Source organism: Cyprinodon tularosa, unplaced genomic scaffold (assembly GCF_016077235.1).
Source record: "Cyprinodon tularosa strain WSP-4 unplaced genomic scaffold, ASM1607723v1 ctg31, whole genome shotgun sequence".
In the NCBI taxonomy this organism is placed as follows: Eukaryota; Metazoa; Chordata; class Actinopteri; order Cyprinodontiformes; family Cyprinodontidae; genus Cyprinodon; species Cyprinodon tularosa.
The window spans coordinates 1,974,297-1,999,968 of NW_024039019.1; the positions used below are offsets into that span (position 1 = coordinate 1,974,297).

General features: G+C 38.0%; 1 protein-coding gene across 2 annotated transcripts in view; it reads left to right on the top strand.

The window, feature by feature from the left end:
- Positions 1–25,672, top strand: part of flrt1a (fibronectin leucine rich transmembrane protein 1a) — a 91,730-nt gene that overhangs the window by 53,284 nt on the left and 12,774 nt on the right. Inside the window, exon 2 of one of the 2 annotated variants that reach the window (XM_038292280.1) lies at positions 10,958–11,241. The gene's annotated coding sequence lies outside the window, so the exon portion shown is untranslated. Of the gene's footprint in view, positions 1–10,957; positions 11,242–14,264; positions 14,346–25,672 lie in introns of those variants that run through there. The other variant, XM_038292282.1, reaches the window with a different exon arrangement.

Genomic DNA, 25,672 nt, shown 5'->3' on the forward strand with positions numbered 1-25,672 from the left:
AGCAACAACGAATAGTTTGTGGATCTACCGCAGCAGCGGCTAGGGCATGCGAGGCAGGTAACAAAGGTTAGTGACCATGAAAATCTGACGGAGTATGATCTGAACAAGTGAGTCACTAACCTGGTTTAGAGTTCAGACGGAGGCCAGAGAACAAGATTATACCAACCGGTCAGCTGACAAGATGCAGTCCTTGTAGCACAGAGAGATCCAGACACTGAAGCCTTGAAGGACACAGAACTGACAGGAGATCAGATCCAAGCAGATGACAGAGAATAATCCACAGGATAATCCAGAGGGCGAAGTTAAGAGGCAAATCCAGGTTCAGTCCACAGTAATAATAAAAATAATTGAAATGTATTAATCTCACACTGGAGAAATTCACCTCTGCATTTAACCCATCCAAATCCCCTCAGGATCAGATAATCAGGACACTATTAGTAACGTTGGGCAAAAATCTCTCCAATGGCTCAAGAATAATCTGGCCCTGATGGCTGGTGTGTGGCAGTTCAAATAGAAGCAGGAGCAGGTGAATCAGATGAGCAGTGATGAGAAACAGGGCAGAGTTAGACAGGTGAATGAAATTAGCAATTAAGCCAGCCATCAGCGCCAAGATCATGACATTAACTTACTGTGTAGTCCTGCAACATATTTGTAGTTGTATTATAATAATATTTAACAGCAAATAATAAAGTAATAGTAGTTAATGGCAGCTGCATTTTTTTCTTACAGGATTATCCTCCATTTAGCACTACCCATCTTTCCATCAACAGCTTCCTTGTCCCTGCCAAGGAAATGAATCCCCACAGTATGACATTGCCTCCACCTTGTTTCACCACAGACATTATGGTCAGTCTAGGTGTCATTGTGCTAATGTACCCTGTCCATGCTTGGATAATGGACTGAAATACACATTGAAACATCTGAAAGATATTGGTTGATGGCACATCTCATGTTTGAGGTTACTTTTTGATAAAACATTTAGCAAATATTTCCTTTACTTTTCCTTTAAAAGATCCCAATAAAATGCAGACTTTTTGCAAACACTGGAACTGGAAATTGTATTGTTTTCTATAGCATGGTATGAGCTCCTGCTTTAATTACGCTCTTCCAAGAGTATATTTTTTTAAAGCCTAAACCCTTATACATCAGGAAAAAGGATTATGTCAAGGTAAACCAGTCATTATCAGCCAGTGCCTGCTTGTTACTCTGTAGACTTTCAGATAATGAAATCAAACCCTGTTCTTTGACCAAAAAGCCCCAGTAAAGGATGGGGAGTTTACATTGATCTGCTCTAGGAACATCTGAATGGTTTTCCAATTCGGTGTCTGATCATTTGTCCTTAGTAAAAAAATTGCATTGAAAGTGTTGGGTATATTAGTGTGTAGGCTTGCAGTGTTTAACACCACCAAGTGTTTATACTAAATTAAATTTGCACCTCCAGCTATTTTCTCAGTGCTAGTAAGATAAAGATAAGCTGCAGGTATCACTCCACTCTCTCTATGAAGGAGAATGTATAACTTACTTTGCCCATGTTGCATGGCAAAATGTCCTTTCCATTCCTGACCTTTAAGCCACAGCTGGAAGACCATTGGGATTAATGTAGCTGAAAGCCTGGGAACAGCAGTTTAAGAGGGAATAAATCACCATTACTACACCTTTTCACTTCAAATTGGGTTCTATCTTGTTCTTTTAGTTCAAATAAGTCTGCCTTAATTAGCAGCAGTGGTGAATTGTGACAAAAAAAAATAATTTCAGTTCTTTTGAAAAATTCTTCATTAAAAACAAAGGGTGAAATGCATGTTTTGGTTCATGTTATAGAAGTTTCTTCAATAGTTTTAGGTGTTGATGGCACTATGCAGGATGGATCTCCTGTAGTGGTCTGTATTACAGCGAGTTGGCGGACACCTCTGACTGAAGAGACTCTGCTGTGCAACAGTCTGATGAAGAGGATGCTCAAGGTTGTTCGTAATATGAAATGTAACTGTCAAATGTTATTCCAAGGATGAGATCTGTATCACTGTTCAGACCCTGGAAGTCCATTAGTGGTTAGTTTAACTGTCAACAATATGCAGTTTGGCACTGAAAACTCACCTCAAGTTAATAGATGTGTAACCTTGCCTGCAACCTGAATTATTGCTGTACTTGTAATATTATAGGTTTAGGACAGGACGAAACCAAGAAGGGATGCTCAACCAGACAGCAGGAAGATTATTTGCTGCCTTGACATCTGTTTTTGTCATAAACGGGACAGATGGACACAGTATTCAAGGTGAGACAGCCAGTAGGGGAGTTCAAAACATTTAATAACACAAAAACAAGCACACACTGAACTGTGACTGCAGCGACTGCAGGGGCGGGGCGCAACCCATCACTGATTCTGGTTTAACAGTCCAGTCCATTCACTGCGTGGAAACACGAAAACTCTCAACCCACTGGCCGAACCAGGACATGAACCAGGGAATAAATTAAACAAACAGACAAATGGAAAACAAATAATGATTTGGCCCTGATTGCTCGGGCTGAACCGAACATAAAGGACCCAACGCAGGTGGATGAGTGATAATTAAAAAAACCGCGAAGAGTTAGACAGGTGAATGAAATGAAAAATTAAGCTGAGCCATCAGGGCAGATCATGACAGTTTTCCTTTCATCTTTGAAGGAAACACATAATTTTTTATGCTGTTTTCCAAAATCAGCTCAAAAATTTTTGACTGAGTGTCCCTCTTTTCCCCCAAAAAAGAGGTGATTAAAGCTGGTGCAGAGGATAAAGTATAAAACTAAACAATCAGTGTTGGAAAACATTAAAAAAGGACGTATGTTTAAGCTGATCTCAGCTGTTGTGTTGCAGTTATTTCAGGTTGCTCAACCACATCGGAGTTGCGGCAGTCCAGATGGGAGACAAAGACTATTTGTGGACCTGAGTCAGCAGATTTTGCACACAGCAGATCTGCAATAGCAGCAGCAGAGGCAGCTGGTTGAATGAGATCAACCTGAACGTGGCTCAGGGAAGAGAAAGTGCTAGGCTCATCACTGTGATTGACAGCTCTTGTTAAGGGCAGGATATCTGAGGGGAGGACATCGACTCAGCCTTGTCAAGGTCAATCGGGGAGGTGTTTGGCAGGAATCCAATTGGAGATTTAAACTTCAAAATTGAGGATATGCAACCCAACCTGTATGTCAGTACTGGGTATCAAAAGGTCAGTGAAGTGTCATAGCAATGATAGGAGGGACCATGTGAGGTGGTGGCGAGGCCAAGGGCTTATGTGTGGAAAAAGAAGATGGTCTGGCAATGTCAGACCTCCTCAGAGAGGTTGTTTTAAACTCTCTTGGATTCCTGTTTTGGTTTTAAATAGCAAAAAAGCCTCCTCATTTAATCAAAGTAGCCTGCAGAGAGAAATTATTCAAACTGAACAGCACTGTTTGTTCTGATTGAAAGCCTCTGCTGCTGCCGTCTCCTCCTATGAATTACCACAGATCTCCATGTTGTTATGATAATAAAACAGTTGTTGTCCATACAGATCATGCTCTGTGTAGATTAAATATGAGCTCCTCCATAATAAAGCTTTTCTTTCTCCCCTGCGTGCGGGTTTGACTCCCCTCAGTATGCCGCTCTGCCACATTGGCTCTGAAAATTGTTTAATCACAGCCCATCCATATAACTGATGATGCACTGGCATTAAATCATAGCTGAAAAGTGATGTCTGCCCAGGATGCAGAGATCTGGAAGGTGTTGCCTTTGTCGCAGCTCAGGGTTCACTGACAACATTATATTTCTAACGCTGCATGCAGCTATTCATTTGCTCCTAACATCTGTGTTAGGTATTTATCTGCTTCAAAGGTTTTCCAACTGTGCTGCACAGCTCCTTGGGTGGGCGTGACAGATTTGTGGGAACATGAAAGAAATGTGGCACATTTAAATGGGACATTGGGGAAGGCCTGCATGTCAGTGTCAGCAGCAGGACATGTGGAAGTAACTCCTAAACACAGATTACTGAAGCAAGTAGCAACCATGCTTTGTAAAACAATTCATGTACTTCAGACTTTTTCACATTTTGTCAATCTTTTACTGTATGTATTTTATTTAGATGTAATGTGATAGACTGACACAAAGAAGTAGAAAGTGGGGGAAGTGGGGGAATATATGTTGTTGTCATATCTTGCATATTGTGAAGGTTGTGTAAGCCCCCTTTATTATGATAAGTACACCTTTACTTCAATAAATTAGTCGGTGAAGAGGCTAACAGTCATGTGTAACTATTGCAGAGCTGCAGAGATCTGCAGTTTAGGTTGGAGGATCTATCAACAGGTTGGCTTTTAAGGTACGCTCACAGCTGATGCAAATTTTGCAGCTGGAGTGAAGGTAAACTGTACTGGAGCAGGGAAAAGGTTTCACTTCTAGTGAGGTGAATTGAGCATTTTTGCTGAATTCAGGGAGGCTAGGTTGCGCAGTAGGCAAAGTGAAATTTGCAGGAAATTTGAACTTTTGTTAACATTCACATTGAGAAAACTAATCAGGGCCTGGATGTAGGTGTGACCTACAGGGAAAAGCAGTTTTATTCAGTTTTGAATAGAAACTGAAGATAGATAAAACAATGTTGACAAGGTATGAAAGTTGGGAATTATCTTTAGAAGTTTGTGGTTTACTTTTAAAAAAGCTGTTTTAATATAGCCCTAGAAGGATTGTTTCATCTTCCTACCTCCAGTGTAGAACCCGACCAACCACCACCTTCTCTCACCCTCTCTGGCCCGGTTTTTCCTGGCGGGCTTCTCTGATCTACCATTTACCTCCTCCAATTTGCTGCTGTAGTTCCTTTGCTACAGTGGGCAGCACAGCCGCCCCCATAATTCCTGGTTTTGCTGCTTTCTCTGCTGGGGTTTTTGCTCTGACATCTCTGATACCCCTGTCTGAGCTTCAGAGAGTCTTCTCACCATTCCCACTATGCAGAAAGTGGCCATAATCCAGCCACTCCTAGACTCTCTAAACTGGTAGAATCTCTGTAGGATCTAATGGACTTACTTCTGGCTTCCCACAGTAAATACAGCAAACCAATTTGCACATGGTGTGAATTGCTCTCTCTAGCCAGGGAAATTGTCAGTAGAGCAAAAAACACGTGAAACTGGCAAATATTTCCGCAGGTTACGTGTTTAGCCTTGGGCACCATAATTCACTTACTTAGCTCAGTGTTTAAGCAAGGTTAGTATTTTTGCAGGCCCAAAACAGACATTTTTGGGATGTATACAAAGTTGTAGGAACATATCATGGTACACCCCCTCGAATACACTACATTATGGTTCAACATGTTGCTGGCAGTAACATGCTGTGGGGATGCTTCAATTTAACATAGGTAGGTAAGCTAGTGAGAGTTGGTGGAAACAAACTGGTTAAGGTAGCGAAAAACACATTCCCAAAAACTTTCACTTATCTCCTGAATGATAGTACATTCTGATCCAGAAATACTTTTTCAGATCAGCTTTGGCCTCATCCTTCTTAAGGGACTTATAAATTCCCTGTAACTGAAGGTGCTGTTAAAAAGGTCATGGCTATATTTTTGATATATTAGCAAACATCCTTTGATAAATCCTATCCCATATTTTAAGAGGTTGTCCTTTGGCAAATTAAGTTGCATCAATGTCTTGAACTCTTCGGCTGTGCAGTGAGTAGACAGTATATAGATGCAACACATAAAGCTATTAGGGAGGAGACCTGGGAAAACAACCTGAAAATCAATTCAGGCTAAAAATAAATATATATTTTTTTAAGAGATGAATTAAGCAAAGGTCATACCTTGTCTGTTTGCACTGCAAATTGCCTTTCCAAATTAGAACTGACAGTCTTAACAAGGCAAGGGAACAACTTTCTGGGATGTTTGAAGCTTTGAAATGCTAATACCAAATTTAATCAATTTCTCAATAGGACTATAATAAAGAAGATATTGAAGAGCAGGTCTCATTTGTTTACATGAGGAGGAGATGGGATGGAGCTGTATAAAAGGCTTTATAAAACACAAAATAAAAAGAGATTTGACATTTAATCTGACTTAAACACCTTATGTTAGCAATGTTAGCTTGATTGGCTTTACTGAAATAGCTGTGTCTCTGTAAAGATCCTTAACTTTATTCTGAATTTTCCAAAGTGTTGCTAACAGGTAACAATCCAGAACTGATCTATCTAGAACAATCTAGAACAAAAGCTGAACCTCACAAGATTTAAACTAAAGTCACTGGACTCTCTTCTGTCTTCCTGTTATCTGTTTTAGATCCTGCCCTCTCCAACAGCTTGAATGACTTGTTGTAAAAAGTTGTTTCTTTGATATAGCTTCTTAAATCTCTTTGCACTCTTTATTTTTCAACACCCCACCGCTAATGAAAACAGCTCAGACTGGATGTTCATTACTCAGTAACAACATCTGCTCTGAAGAGTTTCCACAATCGCCTGGTAGAGTCTGGTATAATGCATTAACTGATTAGTAGGGCTGGGTATTGTTAAAAAAATTTCGGTTCCGGTACCAATACCGATACCTTCACTTCGATACCGGTTCCTGAACGATACTTTTTTCGATACCAGTTTTATAATATCAATTCGAAAAAAAAGAAAATTACACAACATAAAAAAGTACAAATCTTGAGTTTTATTTTAAGCTCTGTTTTTCCATTTACATTTTTCCTCTTACATAAAAAAATAAATAATTCAGTGTCTAATATTCACTGTTACATTGTGAGGACCTTTTTACTTAGCAGTTTTCCTTTAGAAAAATTACCATGTCTGACAAACAAGCCCGTTGAATGGGATCCTACTGACAGCGCACCGCTGGTATGGGGGGGGTCTGAGCGGCTCCGACAGAAATATTGAAGGCAGGATGAACTGACTGCACTGATTACGTTTTCAGGTGGATTTTCCCACTTAAAAACATAATAAAACTACTTTATTCCCACTGATCACAGCAAATATAGCTGCAAGGCAAATAAAGGATAGAGTAGCTCCGCCCAACGCGCGTCTGACCCACTTTGCGACCGCGCAGCCAGAGCATCAAAGCTTCTTCAGCAGCGCGTCAGAAGCTGGTACAAGCAGCAAAAATGAAGCAGCAGACGAGATTTTGCTGCTCTTGCTGCGTCCAGTTTGAAAGCAGCATGATTCACTCCGCTCTGGCTTTGCTCTGCCCACGGGCTGCTGAGAGGAGGATGGTCGCGCTGGCTGCGGTCCGCTCTTCTTGCAGTCAAACACAGAGCGACTTTCTGCTCTTAAATTATTTCCGTGCACGATGTATTGCATTGTGCACTATTAGCATCAGTCTTAATAAAGTGAAGCCGCACTTTTGACCTGGGGGGCATTTTAAAGGGGTTCCGCGACGCTGCAACCAGTTCACAAAAGATACACATGAACCCTGGCTGTAGGCGTGACCACCTGTGTATTTTTCCTGGATGACGCAATCACCTTAAGTGTTCCAGCCAATCACCGAAACTTGGTACCGAAAGACGAGGCATGTTTCGATACTCTGTAGAACCGAAGCATTTCGGTCGGTACCATAAAAGTACCGAAGTTCGGTACCCAGCCCTACTGATTAGAAAATGTTCCATAATTTGAGATTTAAATAAACTGTTACTGATGATGAAACTGGTGAACTCCAGTGAATAGAGGTGTAATAATACATTGACCCCTATCACCATCATTTAGAAGAACTTTTACTTTGAAATTCAATAGGCATACACCCATAGAGAACTGGCTGTCTTTTAATGTTATTGTTTTTATAATGAACGCTGTTTTTGATTAAATTCCCAAATGCTCATAAGAGCATAAAGTAAAGTTGGGTTTTGATATCAGAGACATATTTAGCCCTATGTCCTGTAGTGATTATCATCATATTCTAAATTATTTAGCATTGAGTTAAATGCCTCCTGAACAACATATTATTTTTTACAGTCAGGAAATATCATTCGATAGATTAAATCAAATCTATATTTATTATTCTTTCCAATCTTATCCCCGATGCCTCAAGGTTTCTCTAAAGCAATTTTGACATTTTCTGAAAATGGGAAAACCACACACAAAAAAACCCGCATTTCAGTCAAAGTCAGGGTAAAAACATGTAAGAATTTTTTTAATGGAGAATTTTTAAAGGAGGACGGGGAGCCATTACTACTGATGGCTTTGAGCTCAAACCCAATGATATGATGAGCCTTAGTTTCACGACAAGTGGAGTTATTCATTGTGAGTGACAGGAAGACTGCATGCTGTCTTGTGCCATAACAGCTTCAGTTTTTAGATTGACACAGTCAGAATAAACTCAGAGCGCAGTGACAGACTGGAGCAGTCCTGCTTTGTTAAAGTTCACAGCATTATCTGGGGGGAAAAGTAATTTTGTAATTAAGAAATTTCATGTGCTGCGATTTATTCTTTATTTCTTCATTTTTAATCAGCTTTGTTTGTGTGATTAGCTGTTTTTCAAATTACTTTGATGTGGCTAAACCTAAAGGGACAGTTCAATTATTTATTTTAATGGGGTTATTTTTAGGTTAGAAGCAGCTACCTTAATACCAACAATAAATAACTCTCTTTGGGCCGGACCTATCAAAGGTTTGCGTGTATAAAAACGTGAGCTATTTCACTGCGCACGCTAAAAAATTTACAAACTGATCTATCAACAGCGTGCTAAAAGGATTTGGTCTTTAAAACGTGCTAAATAGCGCCTCTTATCCATTTAGTACTTTTTCTGCAATGAATATGCAATATGGGGCGTTTACACGCAAAAGTGCGTCTTGGGGGAGGAGAACATGTAAATATATTAATTTATCACTCGCAAAGTGATTTATTAAACCTGAAAGCAATTTTGATAACGGTATCTGACTCTATATTTAACACGTTTCAAAAGAAGGTGCAAATGGTCTGTATGCGTAATTGCGCACACATGGCAGCGGTTATTGTCGCAAGAAGGAGACATCGAAATGAAGCAAGGAGACGCAGAGAACGCATTTTTTCACTCCGTGTGAATATTTTTGGAATGAACGAGGAAACGATCATCAAAACACATCGTTTATCCAGCATTGCCATTTTGGAGCTGCTGGGGGAACTCAGAATGGATTTGGAGCCAGCCACAAGGAGGACCCACGCAATACCAGATATCACAAAACTCCTTGCAACATTGAATCTCCCAATCTCTTTTTTCAGAAGTGCTGTCCGACGTTATAAATGCCATGTCGCCCTGACGCCCTAACGGAGAACCCCGACCTCCCCCCTGCACATGTGGAGCAACATGCCAATGCTGCGGGGATGCGTACGCAAACTACAAACTACTTTGCCGCAAACCACAAAACGCGCAAAACCATCATTTAAATAGGGCGTCTCCAACAGTTTTGCACCTGCCACCAGTTACGCAATCACTCTTGTTAAATCACCCGCAAACCATGGTTCAGCCCCTCGCGCAAAATTCCAGTTTGCGAGCGCAAATTACTGCACGCAAAATTGGATCTTGATAAATCCGGCCCTTTATGTTCTATTTAGTTTAAATACAGATTAGACCATTCGGAAGGATACATTTAACAGCTTATTTAGAGGGAGTCAGACCAAATGTAACAAAAATCATTATGGTTTCTTTGTTAGCAATCTTTAGACAGCCATTATTTCTTCATTGGGAGGGTTATTTTAGAGGGAAAATGGGTAAGAAACTGTAGTCTACAAATGATCCTCCTGTGTAATATATGTACTGAGAATAGAACTGGTAAATACTATAATTCACATCACCCTAAGCTCCTATGCAGATGTTTTTTTTTTTCTTTTGGGGGTAAAATAACACGTTTTGTAACTTTTCTACTGTACTCTTTGTAGAATAAGGTTAAGAGGCCATTTCGTTAATATCACATGAACTCAACCTCCTATTCCTAGTGTTGCAGAATCCTTTCATTTCCAGATTATTATCGTAACCAGGAGTAAATAATTATATATTTTAGACCCGTCAACAGTCATAAAGCAATTATTTACATACGATCTATTTTTTTTAATATATTTTTTATTATATTTTTATCAGTAAAATAAAAAGAACTTATTTTATGATTTATTTATTTTGAATTAATTGTGTTATATTGGTAAATTGTATTAGTAAATTTATTGCTTTTATCCTGCAGCACTCAAAATCTGTGAATGTTTTAGTTTATTTTAATTAATTGTTTTGATAAAAATTCTACATGAATGACTGACCTACTGTAAGGGGGAATCCCTGATTCAGATGTTTGAAATCTTAACTTCTGAGGAAAAACAGAACAGACAATAAAACAAGGAGCATTTGTACGGATCAGCATAATGTTAAGTTTCAAAGAACGCACTGCTTGTTAGTGTTGTGGCAGGAAAGTAACACCTTTTTCAACATTTCCCCGATCATTGTGTACAGGGAGATTGTAATTAAAACATTGTCTTTATTTTTTTTTTGCATAAAGAAAACCAAAGTGCCTGATATAAATAATGGTTAGAAATCAATCAAACAGCATTTCCCTTATTTCTGCTCTACTTTTATCAGATGAAATCCTTTAGTGCCAATTGTTATAATGTGTTTTGGATTAGAGTTGTTCTGAGACTGTAGAAACCCATTTGTTCTGAGCTCCACTTCAACAAGCAATTTTGCATCTTAATAACCTTTTTCACAGAACTTAACAAAAAGTACAGCCCCTTTATTAAACAGTTTTTTTTTTTTTACATAAATAAATCAAGTTTACCTAAATTTGTTATTTCCTGTTAAACCAAAGTCAGATTCATTTTAAATAGACATCTGACTGAATTACAATTATTGTCTTCAGCCAAGAAAGGATGAAAGAGTAATAAAAATAGAAACGGAGAGACTGTAACAATAAGAGACTGCCATTGATCTATAATCCAGTTGCGGTTTCATCCTAATGTACCATCATGACACTTGATTGACACTGATATTCACATGCGATTCTTTACCATGTTTCCATCTCTCTTTCCCCGCAGGGAGCCGATTTGGAATCAGAGGTGACAACTAATCTACATCAGAGCCCGAAAGCTAAAAAGGAAAAAGAAAGAAAAGAAAAACGCAGAAGAAAGGGAAAGAGCTGCTGGTATAGGAAGGAGAGAGCACACTCCTACACGCCGTCATCCCTCTCAGCTTCCTGGAGTTTGCTGTGTAAACAGCAGGCTGAGAGGGCAGAGTTGGGAGCCTTAGAGAGAGTTACGTGGGGAAGAATAGTGCAGATGGTGTGGCATCATCTCCTTCCCTGTCAGCCCCACTTCAAAAAGTAAGTATAAGGATTATTTTCTGTATTTTAATTAAAAAAAAAAGACAAAAATGTATCCCTGAGAGTCAAACAGTAAAACCCCCTTAAAATCTAAAATGATTATTCCACCCTTTGAATCCAGGTGTAGGGTAGTGTGCAGTAGTAATTTACATACCATGTGGTTGAGCTCAGCTGGAGGTTTTCTGTTATGAGTCAGACTCTCTCCTTCCTTTCTCTGCCCAGGAGTCTGCAGCATGTTCTTGATAGATTTAAAATTGGAAGCAGATTTCTGAAATATGGTTAAAGGTTTTAAAATATTCCAAGGCATTCCTTTAATGGTTTGACAGGATATATTAGTTCCTTATTTCAGACTTAATATTGAACACATTGCATGTGAAATAACCTACATATATTGAGAGTATTAGAATGTTATTCTGATTTATTCATCTCATAATAACCAATATTACCCCGTTTTTCATGCGGTTTTCTGACCATTTGAAATTCTTCACAGAAAATATATATATATATATATATATATATATATATATATATATATATTTATTTATTTATTTTATTTATTTTTTTTTTCTGTCTTTTCATTTCGACTGTTCTGGACTCCTCTGACTGTTCCTATACTGAGAACAAACATTACAAAATGCAGGATCGATGCTGCATCATGTTGGTATCATGTTGACTTGAATTTAAAAGCAATCGGACAGTAGAGATACATAAAAGCAGATTTGCAATACTTTTTATTTTTATTTTATTTTTTTATTCAAAGCACCCTTCTATGATGTAAGTTGGGCTGAGAACAAAAATACAGTGATGGTTCTATTCTAAATTTACCAGGAGGCCTGGGTTGGTCCAGTGTTTTTTAATGTGGAACACATAAAAAAGAATAAAACCAAAAAAGCCCAAACAAAACAGTTCAATGGTGCATAGTTTAGTATGCTGAGAGAGTCACCAAAGATGCAGATCCTTGTCGAGCAGCAAGAAACTATGATCCTATCTTAATCTGCCTGAACTGTACATTTTATTCTCTAAATATTGGTGAAACTGTAAAGGTAAGGGAATAAAATTGTACAAGGGACAAATTAGTTACGGTCTCTTGTTAGAACATCATGATTATAAGAAAATTATTTAGTATTGTCCATAGTAAAGAGGCCATAACAAGGGCCATGACCAGTTCCACAGGGGCGCTGGCCCACTGGCCCCTGTCTAGAATGTCCATGCAACCTACCAAGCAGCAATCTGAGCCCATCAAGCAGGCAAAGGGAAATTGACCATTAGAGAGGTCCATCTCTAAAACACATTGGATTTTCAAAGATTCGAAATAATAGGCGCTCCACTTATGCGTGCAATTTTTTATTTGTTGCGGGTGATCTACAAAGATAGATGCGCAAATTGTGAGATCCACCAGTTTGGCTTCTCCCCATTAAAATAAGCAGATTGCATCTTCTACTGCCAGCTGAGAGTGGTCATAAAAGAAAAATGAGGTTCTAAGCCATGTAGTCGGGGGTAATAATGATAAATACAAGTTATCAAATAAAGGTCATTATAATGCTAAATAATATTAACAGAGCATTTATTAAAGTTATTGAAAAAATATTTCCTGACATCATTAAGAATAGCAAGCTGTAGAGCAAACACAAACCAAATCAGAGCACCTAGTTGTATTGTCACTCTTTCCCACTTTCTAGCAGTAATTAAATCCAACATAAACAAAGTCATTAAAAACAAACTAACACTTATCAACAGTTAAACAGTGAGCCATAAAGCATGATTGTCCTCCTCATTTTCTTCTCATGGGCCGGAGGCCAAAAACAAAGCACTCACTAACGGTTTCTCTAAAAGCCAGCACCCAATAGAGGAACCAAACTACTTACAGCACGTTGTTTTTTTGACAGGACACCACTATTTCAAGATGCTCAGATTTAAGCCTGTATATGTGATATGAAATGTGCCCTTAAATTTCAGACTAAATTAAGTGTACTCCTGAATCATTTGATTCATCCTTATCAAGACTAATTTAATCTATGATTACCACATTTTTACTAAATACCACATTATGACTGCAAGAATAATGATATAGGGGATTTGTTACAATAAACAGGCACTCAGCCTGTTCTTCATAGTAGAACCCTCCCCATCTAAAGCTGCAGTACATGAGAAACCCCATACATTCTGAAAAAATTTGAAAATGAGTACTCTTGATTTTTGGCAGGAAAAATCCTCCATAGACAAGCATCAAAGATGAAGCAGCAGAAGCTTCTTTTCTGCTAAAATCATGCTCGGTGTGAACATAGCTTCATGCTGCTGGAAGTAGCTTGTATTCCACTTTTCAGGGGAAAACATGATAGCACTGATATTTGTCCTGTCAGCCAATTCCCCTACCTGAAGTGTGGATCTCTGCATCCACAATAAGGTTATCCTAGGGCAGTGGTGTCAAACTGGTTCCAGAAAGGGCCGTGTGGCTGCAGGTTTTCTTGCAACCAAACAATAGCACACCAGTCATCTCATCAAGTCATCATGTTAAGACTGGACTCACTTGATGAGATGGCTGGAGTCTAGTGTGCTATTTCTTGGTTGGAAAGAAAACCTGCAGCCACACGGCCCTTTCTGGAACCAGTTTGACACCCCAATCTCAGGGCCTTTGCAATATTTCCAATTAAGACTCTCCCAGTCAGATCTTTTAGTCTGGATAGGGGTTTTTGGTGCATTTTCAGGTTCCGCAATCTTGTTCTGATTTCAAATGAAGGATTCTGAATTGTTCCCTGAGACATGCAAAGCTCTGGTTATCGCTTCATAACCCAACACCTTCATAAATTTCTCCCTAGCCTGTATGCTGTTTTCCTTGGTCTTAATTATGCTGTTTGTTCTCTAATATTCCCTAAAAACTATTTGGATTTTATGGCTTTGAAATTAGCTTGATTGGATTGGGTTTATTGAGGGGTATCAAACAGAAGGGAGTAACTACTTATTCTCATCCCACTCTTTAGTTCCAACAGCTATACATCTTTTTCCTTCTTTTCCACAATCATGCACTTCTCTGTATTGGTTCGTCACACAAAATCCTTGTATAATGCTGTAAACCTTGTGATGGGAACCTGACCAACTGTGAAAAGGTAAGGACTTGTGTACTGTAAGCCGCTTTTCGAACCTACACCCAATCTCATGTCGTTGAAAGACAACTAGAAAGCAATCTAGAGAGAAATTACTTTATGTAAGTGATTTTCTGTGTTGCATTGCTGTTGTAATTTCCTTTGAGAAATACATTAGTAGCCAAAGTGGATTTTAACTGGATGGCATTTTGCCAGCATTTATTACTTCTGTCAGTCCCAGAGATTGTTACTGTGCGTTTTCACTTTCACCGAGAAGCCTGACAAAAGCTTCTCAAAGACAAAGAGACAAAGACACAGAGAGAAGCGGCTGCAAAGCAAAAAAGGAAAGATAAAAACATTTCGAAAAGCAGTTGCGGAATATAAAATGTATGTTAAAAAAAATGCAGAAAAAAGAAAACTCACTTGATTATGAAGCTTAGTGATGGCGTGAAAGAAAACTGAGCCTTAGTCAGCAGCTTTATTGTTCCCACAAGAACCATGCTCATGTGGAGACATTTTTAAAAGGGAGAGCAAGGACGAGAATAAATATTTCCAAAATGAAAGTCAGAACTTCCTTTTTTTAACCCCCTGCAGACTAAGAGTGGGTCCCCAGACATCCCTGCTGTGTGTGATGCATAAAAGAGTTTGGTTTTTATAACGTTTGTAGTTTATAATATTTGAACTAGTATTTGGAGAGCTAAGCTAATCCAAGTCATAGAGATAGAGAGGCATACATTGAACTGGGGATGGATGCGGGGACATCATCCTAGCTGCACATTAAGGAGAATAAACTAATGTTGGACCACAAAAAGGACAGAAATACCAGGGAAAAAAACAACTTTAATTAATTACTGCAAAGATACATTATAACATAACTTGCTCTCTCTAGCAAGCCCATCCCTTAGGGAGCAGTGAGCAGGTTGTGGCTCTTGGAGCATTCTGGGATTGTAAAGCTCTTGCTCAGGAACCTACAGTGTTAATCTGTGGGGTTTGAACTCCGTTTTTACTGCTTTCTTCAGAACTCAGCACTCTACATTAACCACCGGGACACCACTCTTCAAAAACCTGTGTTAAAGCAAATAACAATGATTCACAAAGGAAGGAAAGGATTGGACATCCAGGCACGGCTGGTGTGGGTTGTAATCCATTGAAGTTAATGGTTGGCTGACTTTACTGTGTTTCATACAGAGCTGATATATTTTTTTCTTTATATCCATCAAACTTTCTACTTTAATAGTGGGTGGATTTCACCTTAATTAGCCACCCTGACATTAGATCAATTACGTTAAAGTACAGTATGTGAAAGTCAACGGCGAGAAACTGCATTGAGCTCATTTTCTTTCATTTGAATTCACCTCCACACCCCTACACAGTGGTCTACGTTTGAACCTTATCGTGCAGCAATTATCTTTCCCATGGTGACTGCTTCTGCTCACTTTATAACCTCTTGTGAGCTGAAACACATATTCCCATATTTGAATTGCTTCTGTTTTTATCTTTTCGTTATTTATCTACTTAAAAAAATACTAATTAAAAGCCAATGCAGTGCTAATTACAATTTTTTATTGATTTAGGGAGCTGTAGATGTGTTGGGCACAAGGTTGAATAACAAAGTTTAGGTAAAGCACATCTTTGATCCATGAATGATAAATTTGTAAGATGTGTGATCTTTAAGATGAACAAAAGCATATGCAAAGGTCCATTTTTAGGTTAAAGAGGGAATTTTACCACTTCAGAGGCGGAAATCCTAATAACTATATAAAAAAAAGACTAAAAGACCTTTATTAAAACGCAGCTATTCTCTTCATTTTTCTTCAAATGACTGATTTAAAGCTGATTTTAAAGATATTTTTCTAGATATTTTGGACTGCCTGTTGGCTGTGAAAAACAGGGGATACATTGATTTAAACAGTAATCAGATTTTTTTGTCCTAATGAAATAAACAATCTAAAGGGAGTATTTTTAAATGGATAGTTTGCTGAATAATAACACAGGAAAACAAGGCAGACCTTCCAAAAGAACCCTCTTGTAAAGTCAAAAGTGAAAATAAAGATGGCGAATTCTTCCTCACTCTACGAAAATATATCTTTGCTCAAACACCATTTTCCATCATGCCTCAACAATGGCTGATTGGTTTGCACAGTCAGACCACCGAGTTGACAGGGGCTACTGTTTGTGAGCGTAACATTTTTAATGCAAGAAACTGTTTTTCTCTGGTTTTTGCTCTTTGTGTTTTCTGGTACAAAAAAAGGATTTCTTTGCCTCATGTTCATGAATCAAATCAATGATTCCCTGTAAAACAGCCCCCATTATAAATAGCTGTGTGTCTGAGCCAAATGATAGTAACTGCATGTTAGCATTTTCATTCATTCATTTTTAAATTTTTAAGAGTAGTAATGCTAGTCGGAACATAGACGAATCATTATGGTAGCTAAATCCTGTTAAGTTTTGTTTTAATGTATATTTGTATATTCTGATTTGTGTTATTGTAAAAGCCTAAGTTATTTTCTCTGGTGACATGTTCAATTCTTTATGAATTATAAAAGTCCAATATGGCTGCTGGATATATCAAGGTATATAAAAAGGATTTTTCTTTTTCCTTTTTCGACCTTAAGGAAAGGCCTTGTTGTGTGACTGGGCCTCCCACTGCCTTGCTTTATATCACAACTCGTCAGGGTTGAATTCAAATCTAACCAATTAAGCTAACCAACCTCCCTCTCTGTGTCTCTCACAAATAAAAAAAAAAATCCAATCAGAGTATTTGCTGAAGCGTGACAACCACAGGCTGACTCTTCGGCTTAAAGAACAGGGAGATAAATTTTCCTTTTATAGACCCCATTTAAAACCATTAAGTGCATTTTTTTTTAAACAATCCAGAAGCTAACGCTTTGTAAGATCAAACTGTGTTTTTCTATGTCCCGTTGAAGCAATTTTAAAAACAGAGCTGGTTAATGTAGATGCAAGTGAGGCTTTGATTAAAGCCTGCAGTATGACCACAATCTACTACGCCTGTGCTTTGCTCACAAGCCACTCTACCCAGCTCATGCTGTCCACTGATGTCTCCGTGTATCAGGCTTCAAAGTGGCAGATGTCCGTTTTGTTTATTTCTACCTTTGGTCTGACCAAGCTTCTCTTGTTGGGACAAGAAACCAAACCACAAATGCTACCAAAAACATGCAGATATATGCAGCTTCCTCCTCACTTATTGGCACAATCGGCAACAATGTGTAAAAAGTCTTATAATTGTTATTTATCTTTTACTCTAAGAATGAAATTTTATGCGACATTTTTGCTGTAGTTTTCAAACAAAAAGCTTTTGTTTGTTCTTGGTTTGATTGAGCCATGGAAATAGATGCTCTCCCATCAAGCAAAAATTGGTTGAAAAGACATCGAAAAGATGACATGATTTACATCAGAATGACGTCTACATTTGGTTGGAAAGTAAAAAGCTATAACTTTAATTTGAAAAGAAGTTGAAAACCCAGTTTTTAATGTCTATTAATGGACTAAAGTGGAAGAAAATCAGAGCCAAACACAACCCAATTTTTAACAACTATTTGTAGACTAAATCAAGACTATGACGGGACCAACCAGATTTAGGCTAAAAAAACATTAAAAACATCTAAATGACGTCTGTTGTTTGGGGGGGTGAACTGATTTCTCAAAAGCCTATCACAGATCTTTGTGATTTACAAAATCTATTATTTTGAAGCTGCCTTGTCCTAACCCAGGTCCTCATCATCCCTTATTGTCATAGTATTGTGGAAGCATATTTTTCTTTGGCCTATTTGTGAGATAAAATATTTTGAGTTTGCCGTTTCTCTGTCTAAATAGGGGGGATTGTTTAGAAGTCTTGTCTTTATAAGCGCTGTCACAAGTAAACTCCGCCTGCTGGACACTGGATGTGTGAAACAGCTTTATTTACTAATTCAGCTGTCCTGGCACACAGTCTACTCTTACATCCCAGTTAAAAATATTACCATCAAAATCATTTAAAAAATGAATACATTTAGGAGTTGTTTTTGAATTAATATGTTTAATTAAACATCAGTGTTTAAAAAAAAAAAAGTTCAACAAATGTCCTTATCCACTGCATTAAAAGTCCTACAGGTTCATAGATAAATAATCCAACAAGAAGAAGGATATGAGGCGGCCCAAATTAATTATCAGTCTAAGCAGTTTGTAACAGCACTGCTTTCCAACATGCACACAGTTTAAGACACACCTGTTCACAGTGCAGCACAATGCCCTGTGTGACTGTTTTTTTGCTAAATTCAATAATGAATAAAAAACCTAATCAGGGCTCAATCTGCACATTCTCATATATGGTGGCAGCAAAGGAGCTTGTGGATATTTGTGCTACATTTCAAGCATCCAGTGCTGATCGTGAATTCCATAAAGCTCTGAAAGGGAAATATTTTAACAACCATTGGAGGAGAATAGACGTGAAAAATAGTCAGATTTGTTCATATTTTACTATTATATAATTCATTTTTTTTAGAATCACTACAAAACTGTGTAATTCAAGATTTACAGGAATTTATATTGTATCTCAGGCTTCAGCACACATACCATGGTGCAAGATGGGACTCTTTTATGCTGAACAAGTTATGTCTGAAGGTGTGACGTCTCATTTCTTCCAGAACAGGAACCTCACCATGGCCAAAGCAGGACTCTGACATACTGCATACAGCTCATGGACTAAATTGTTTTTTGTTTTTTTCATTTTAAATGGGCAAAATCCCTTAAATTAAACTAATGTAAATTGCTGATGTGATCTCTTATTATTTTTTAAAAGCCTTGTTTGTGCCCTCAGAGTGCCGATCCGATGATCCTCACAGTGGTCCTCTGTTTACTCAGTGGGCTTGTGTCTATGTTTGGACACATAAAAATTTAGAGGGAACAACAGTGTTTAAAAGTACACAACTCACAAAATATCTTTTCACACTGTACATCCAAAAACCACACATTGGAATTCCCAGGTTTGCACATGTGTAGTGTGCGTGGTTGAGGTAATTCAGCTCATAACTCTGCTTCAACAGCAGAATCACCATCACCTCACGAGAGTCAACTGAATTTCAAACATGTTTGATTTTCATTCAACCATACGAGTCCAAATCAGGAGGTGGTCCAGAGAGGCTAATCACCCCTCGTTACCCCTGTGTTAGGTTTATTGAGGATTTTTGAGGTGAAAATGCAGAGACGGAAGAGGAAGTGGTTTTTTGCAGGTTTAATAATCCGAAGGGGCAACAGAAGCCAAATTCCGCAAAACAAAATACAGAAAAAACCCAAATCCAGGAGACGTCAGGGAAACGCACATGAGGAGCACAGAAACGACGAGGAACCAACAAAAAGTAAATGAAGAGGAGGAGTATACATGTCTAACAGAACAAAGACTGGGGTCATCAACTGATTGGGAGCAGATGTGGACAGAAGAATCTAGAAGGGAGACTGACAGAAGGGGGCAACAGAGATTAAACAACAAATACATAAAAGCTGAAATATAAAAAGAAAACAAAACAAAATGGAAATGAAACCAAAAAACTACAAATCACAGAAAAAACATGAATTGAAGTGTAACTGCAAACTCAAGAAGAAAACTTAAATGGAACCAAAAATGGCAGAATCATGACACCCAGTATACCAAAGGAAGCAGGAGGCACGATGAGGCTGAAAGTCAAACCAGAAAATTCTTGCCGTCTGAAGAATCAGCCCAAAAAAGACAAACATTTGTACAGTGTATGCCCGCCTTAAAGGACAAGGGCCTTGTCGTGTCATTTACCTCAGGGAAACATGACATCAGGAATTAGGAAATAAAAGTTCTTTAACACTCTGAGAAACCTCTTTTTTAATAATGCAGGTGTAGCATGGTATAAAATAATACTTCAGCAACATTTATTTTATTAGAGTTACAATATTAAAAAACATATTTGAAACTCACTTATCTTCTTTTAATTGTGTATATGTGTGTGTGTGTGTGTGTGTGTGTGTGTGTGTGTGTGTGTGTGTGTGTGTGTGTGTGTGTGTGTGTGTGTGTGTGTGTGTGTGTGTGTGTGTGTGTGAAAGACAGAGAGTAAGACAGATTATCCTGCAGCCAAAACATTATCATTTGTTTGAAGTTTTTTTTTTTTTTTACAGATGTTAGCCAGGAAGTGACAGTAAATGTGGAAGTGCTAATTTAGAGAACATGTTTAAAAAAACATCTAAATAAAATCTAACATCATGCCACATTTTCTTTCTTTTTGCCCTGGAGTTCTAGAAGCTAATCCCATATTCTAGTTTGATCATTACTGAATGTTGTCAATGGAAAGGGAGCAGTAGTTCTGTTGGGAACAGAAGTGTTGCCCTTTGGCATGCCTATGTATTATGAACATGGGGTAAAAAGTGTGACAGCTACCCACTAGAAAGCAAAGCTATTACTTTTTTACTTTTGTTGCACCATAAAGTCTAAAGCACATTACATCTATTTATAAATATTACATTTCTTCATAGTATTTCAACATAAAGGTTGAACAGTAGTCCAGCAGGTTCTTATATGGATGGTTAAAAAGGTTGCTAGGCTGCTTTAGTCCAGTAGGAACAGAATGACAAAAACAAAAAATTATTTGTGGAGCTACATATTTATCAACAAAAACAAATGACAAAACTTTAAAAGTTTACATTTTTACATATTCCACCAAAGATGTTTCTGCATTTCTTAAACATATCATAAAACTTCTATCTATCTATCTATCTATCTATCTATCTATCTATCTATCTATCTATCTATCTATCTATCTATCTATCTATCTATCTATCTATCTATCTATCTATCTATCTATCTATCTATCTATCTATCTATCTATCTATCTATCTATCTATCTATCTATCTATCTATCTATCTATCTATCTATCTATCTATCTATCTATCTATCTATCTATCTATCTATCTATCTATCTATCTATCTATCTATCTATCTATCTATCTATCTATCTATCTATCTATCTATCTATCTATCTATCTATCTATCTATCTATCTATCTATCTATCTATCTATCTATCTATCTATCTATCTATCTATCTATCTATCTATCCAACCATTAAGTCGTAAAGTGAGATAAGTTTTAGGAAGCAGTCCTGGTTTCATTGTGTCTTTGAAAACTGGAAGTACAGTACCACCTTAAAAATGAGCTTTTATCCAGCCCTCTTGCTATGAAAGATCATTTATTATTTATTCAAGAAGCGGAGAACATATCAGTGGAAGAGACTCCTCTTTAAAACAAAAACCCACCAATATAAAAAAAATAATAATAATACCAAACAAATATGAAAGCATCAACCCCTGAGCATTCTCAGAAAATATTAACCTCTAAAGTATATAACATAGCCCTTGAGAAAATGTAAACTTGACATTTTCAACCAACGATATAAACAGTGCAAGCTTTTTTAAAAATTGAAATAAAATAGGTACTCTTTGGAAGAAAAACTTTCACTGCTTTTTATAAAAGCAGTTCTGCTCACCAACATGGTGGTTAGTGACAGTGAATCTGGATGTGTGAAATCACATGAGAGCTACGTGCTATGTGGATGAGCGGCGGGGGTTTAGTGTGTATTAAAGCATGGATAGTGAGTAGAGTAATAGTAGTTACACCGTCACATCTTTACACCATAGATCTTTTGAAGGGAAGGATTTTTTTTTTCTCCATGTCAAAATGTGTTGTGGAGCCCAGCGGGCCAGAGCCTTATTGATTCAAACCCCTGGGTCAAGGTGCTGCCGAAGGCTGTGTCCAAATGTCCGCCCTAATCACTATATGGTGATCTTTTAGTTATCAGGCTCCTGTAGAACTAACTGCCAGTTTCAGTCCATGAGGCAGACACCCTCTCTACTTCTAAGGATTGGCTTAAAACTTTTGTTTATGATAAAGCTTATAATTAGAGTGGCTCAGGTTATCCTGAGCTATCTTTATGCTGCTATAGGCTTAGACTGCTTGAGGACATAGGGACCCCTTTTTCATCATTGTACTTCATTATATCTCTGTTCTCCCAATTTGTTAGTTCAATCTCTAACATTATGCTCTCTCTGCTTTTTCTCATAGTAGCTTCATCTGGCCTTTTCCTGTTTGGCTGTGACACCCTCCTGGAGAGACAAATATCAGCTGTGCTGCTGCCATCAACACCTTTGTTTATAGATTTTTGAGCATGGCCTGTTTTTCAGTGTAGTTCTGTTTCCCTGACTGGGACTGACTTGATGTGCTCTCTTCACCCACTGAAGTGGGAGAGGACAGGGAGCTCGTCTGCCTGGCTGTGTGTTTCCTGGATGGTTGACAGTTGCCTTTTGTATCTCTGCTTCTTTCTGTATGCCTGCTTCTGTCTCCTTAAACCCCAGTTGGCCTCAGCAGATGGCCGCACACACTGAGCCTGGTTCTGCTGGAGGTGTCTTCCTGTTAAAAGGGAGTTTTTCCTCTCCACTGTCGTTATAAGAATGTTTGGTGTGAGGGATTGATTTTGAGTCAATGAGTCGATGAAATCAACTGGTTTTCCTTAGATAGAAAACTCAATCTAATCAATTTGACTGTATGATCTGGTTGAATTGCCTCTTTGATGTACCTTGAGATGACGTGTTTTGAATTGGCGCTATATAAATAAACTGAATTTAATTGAATTTAATTGAATTATACAGGGCACTATATAGTGGTTACGCCATTTTAGATGAGTGTCCCAACATCTAGTGGATAAAAAAGTAATGGACTCGAAATTTTCCACAATGCACATTGCAAAGTAGTGATCATCCATGGTCATCTACGGTGGCCCTGAGGTGCAAAACACAACACAAAAAGAGAAAACACAACACAAAAAGAGAAAACACAACAGAAAACACAACACAAAAAGAGAAAACACAACGGCAAATCAGAAAACACAACACAAAAAGAGAAAACACAACACAAAAAGAGAAAACACAACGGCAAATCAGAAAACACAACCCAAAAAGAGAAAACACAACACAAAAAGAGAAAACACAACCCAAAAAGAGAAAACACAACACAAAAAGAGAAAACACAACGGCAAATCAGAAAACACAACACAAAAAGAGAAAACACAACGGCAAATCAGAAAACACAACACAAAAAGAGAAAACACAACACAAAAAGAGAAAACACAACCCAAAAAGAGAAAACACAACGGCAAATCGGAAAACACAACGGCAAATCAGAAAACACAACATAAAAAGAGAAAACACAACACAAAAAGAGAAAACAGAACACAAAAAGAGAAAACACAACCCAAAAAGAGAAAACACAACGGCAAATCGGAAAATACAACACAAAAAGAGAAAACACAACACAAAAAGAGAAAACACAACGGCAAATCAGAAAACACAACACAAAAAGAAACACAACACAAATCAGTTTCTAGTAAGTCGGCTGAGGTCAAAACGCCCTGCTAGAAATTGATTAAAGGCCAAATGTGGTTGAAGAAAGATGATTTTTGCCTAAAAAGGACTTGTTCTATTTAAAATAAGATGCTTCTGAATGAAATCAAGTCATATTTGGGCAGATATCCCCTTTGAATGAGAGTATTTGGGCTTTAATACATTTTTTGCAAGTCAAAATGGCTATTTTGTGTTGTAATGGTCCTTTAAAAGAGTTCCAAGCGGTTTTGTGAGCTCAGATCTTTAAATCATGCATCTCCTGAAGAAAATCTAGTCATATTTAGGTAGAAATAACCTTTGAGTGACTATACTGTGCCTTCAATCAATTTTTGACAAGTGAAAACTGATTGAAAACTGCAAAACACATAGAAACATGGGAAACTCGTGCTATATACGGCCAGATCAGATAAAAAACAATGCAGAGTCACGAGGATCGTTGCAAAAGGTATCATATCTTTATTGAAAACCCTCCAGTAAATCATATTTATTGTAGTGTAGTCTCCAATGTCAGGGCTACACAAAGTCATCAGACCGAGTATAGAAACATGTCTATCACGTAACTGCCGTTATGTGACAACAATAAGCTTTCGAATCTTTAATTAGGCCTATATTATAATTTAATTAGGCCTATATTATAGTGCAACTGTGTGTATCTGCATGTCATGACCGTTTAATCCAGAGAAAAGCAGGTTTACGCTATCGCTCAGCGGGCTGCGGTGCGCGCTCCCGCGAGTGCAATCAGATTCTCGCAGACATTCACTTTTTCGCACAACACCGGCATCAAAGTATTGCTTAATAGCAGCTTGTACCTCGTCATTTGTGGCGCTCATGATTTGGAAAAATGGAAACAAACCCCGTCTTTCCGGTTCAAAGGACGGACCAGTTCTTTTGTCCAATCAGAGATGATTCCTGTCGCCCGAGGCTACCTAGCATTTCCGTTTTGGTTAATGTCGCTGTGTTTTCTCTTTTTGTGTTGTGTTTTCTCTTTTTGTGTTGTGTTGTGTTTTCTCTTTTTGTGTTGTGTTTTCTCTTTTTGTGTTGTGTTTTCTGATTTGCCGTTGTGTTTTCTCTTTTTGTGTTTTGTTTTCTCTTTTTGTGTTGTGTTTTCTCTTTTTGTGTTGTGTTTTCTCTTTTTGTGTTGTGTTTTCTGATTTGCCGTTGTGTTTTCTCTTTTTGTGTTGTGTTTTCTGATTTGCCGTTGTGTTTTCTCTTTTTGTGTTGTGTTTTCTGATTTGCCGTTGTGTTTTCTGATTTGCCGTTGTGTTTTCTCTTTGTGTTGTGTTTTCTCTTTTTGTGTTGTGTTTTCTCTTTTTGTGTTGTGTTTTCTGATTTGCCGTTGTGTTTTCTCTTTTTGTGTTTTGTTTTCTCTTTTTGTGTTGTGTTTTCTCTTTTTGTGTTGTGTTTTGCACCTCAGGGCCACCGTAGTCATCAGATGAGCAGATATATCCCAGAAAGCTTTGAGAGAGCTCTACTCACAAAGCATCATGGAATTTGTTGTCACAGTGGCCTGCTGTCACCTATGGCTTTCGCTACCTGACAGCGGCAAAGATGGCCGAGGCACCGTGCGGGGAGGCAGAGTTATATGACCAACGGGGAGCAAGAAGCAGTGATCATCTGTCCGAATGGTCGGTTAACTGAGTTCACTATATAGTCGACTATATAGTCCCCACTCTATATAGTGATTGAGGGTTTCAAGGGTTAGGATGGAGGTTCAGGCACATCCTTGTTGATCCCCAAAGCTGGTGCAGTAAAGGTAAAGGTCTTGCTGACTCTTAATGACCCACAGATGGAAAAAATATTTACCAGCATGTACCATTTGAATCAGTTGATAAAATCAACTGCAATGGTCTATATGCACAACTCCTTCAACTACTTTCTGAACTTAAGGCAGCTAATTTTTTTCCTGTCTTTGGCCCAATCCCAAACCACCCCTAAACACTA